Source organism: Cyprinodon variegatus, unplaced genomic scaffold, assembly GCF_000732505.1.
Source record: "Cyprinodon variegatus isolate N-32 unplaced genomic scaffold, C_variegatus-1.0 Scaffold1174, whole genome shotgun sequence".
Lineage (NCBI taxonomy): Eukaryota > Metazoa > Chordata > Actinopteri > Cyprinodontiformes > Cyprinodontidae > Cyprinodon > Cyprinodon variegatus.
Window position 1 is genome coordinate 45,801 of NW_015151627.1, and position 1,866 is coordinate 47,666.

Here is a 1,866-nt window from a genome sequence, read left to right on the forward strand (position 1 = left end):
AGGTGAATTTGCTGGGAGTTGCAGGGAAGTGGGCTCGCCATTCAACATGTTGAATGGCTGCTACTGTACCTCGGTCGTTAGCACCGCTGCCTTGCAACAAGAAGGTCCGGGGTTTGAATCCTGGTTTGGACTCTTTCTGCCTGGAGTTATAAGCGTCAATGCAAAAAAAATTTGACCTAAATAAATTATTTTTTTCTCAAAATACGGGTATTAGTTCTTAAACTGAGGAGGTGAGACACTTTGCCAATGGAAAAAGACAATTTAAATTTAAAATGAGAAAAAAAGTATTGAATTATTTTCAAGTGCATATTTTCTAATTATCTTATTTTAAGAGTAAAAATACTCATTCCATTGGCAAATCATCTTATTTATCTACTCAAATTAAGGGTAAATACATTTAACTTAAGAAATTTGGACTTATGTCTAGATCGTTTTTGCAGTGCTCTCCATGCAAAAAGAAATAATTCTCTTGTTCCATTTGCAAAATGTCTCTCTTACCTCCTGAATTCGAGAACAAATGCACTTATTTTAAGAAAAAATGACTTATTTAGATTTTTTTTCCCAGTGTTTATGCTTGAGAATATTTGTTTCATTTGTTTATTAGCAGGTTTAGGTTAAAGGGAAATGCAGAATAAATCCAAACGTTCTCTGCCAGTTCCAGTTGACAGGTTCAGTTGTGACTGGTTGATCATGTCCTAAGAGCAGCAAACCTGGATCATTTAGCTCCCATCTCCACCTCCATGTCCTGTCAGGACGCAGATCTCCATCATCTACCCTCCTTCCTGCGTTTTAATGAGATTTACAAACAACACAGCAACACAACACGCTCCCATTTTTCCCTGCTGCAGGTCATCTGCTCTCATTTTTCTTCTCCTCTAACTACAACCCCCTCCCCCCCACAGCCCCAGATAACCATGGAAGCACACAGGTGGAATAATTACACACAGTGATTTATTTAGCCCAAAAACATAAATTCTGTAAGAGCAGGATGTGCACACGTCCAAATAACCTGTGATTATGATAATGTGGGCGTATGTTTTGCTGTGACAAGTCTGAAGAGGAGAAACAGACCATTTCTACACTCTTATCTGTCAGGAAGCAGACTCACTATTTATATCCATGTTGCACAAGTGTTGAGCTCAGATAATAGCGCACAATTCCACTACTCCTGGAAATGGCTGAAATGACACTAAAAGGCCTCTGCAGTCCTCATGTTGTCAACAACCATCGGCGTGTTCTGGAGGGAGCGGATGAGCTACCAATTATCTTCTATTTGGTTCCAATCATTAGCTCGTATTTTATTATCAGTCCTGCCGTCAAAGCTGGGAGGAAAAAATACGCCTTATTTTGATTCCTTGTCTTGGTTTTATAAAATTAAACCAGCACTAAAACCCACATTAATGTATCTGTATGTTCTAAGCAGTAAACACACCTTTCACTTTTGATATTAAAAATGGATTCTATCATTCTCATATTACCTGATGAAATCATGCATTAGAAATAAGCAACACTTCCTGATAAAATATGCAGCCTTTATTTAAGCAGGCCGAGAACGGCAGCAGCACACATTAAAGGAGAAGTTTGGTCAGGAAGGAATGATCAATGGATCATTATTTATACCTAAAACTAATACGTTCATGGTGATTTAATGAATTTACAGTTAATCAGTACCAAAAAAAAGTAAAAACAATAATATTTGTTGCAATTTTAGCCCAAATATAGTAACCCCTCCCTCCTGCCATCTTCCAGCAGTGACGTCACGGTGCGGTAAGCCTAGCGCCATTCTCCCCGCTTTCCAAGCTAAATCAATGGGAACTACTAGACACATCTGCAATCAACAACAATTATTGAAGATTTCCAGAGGAC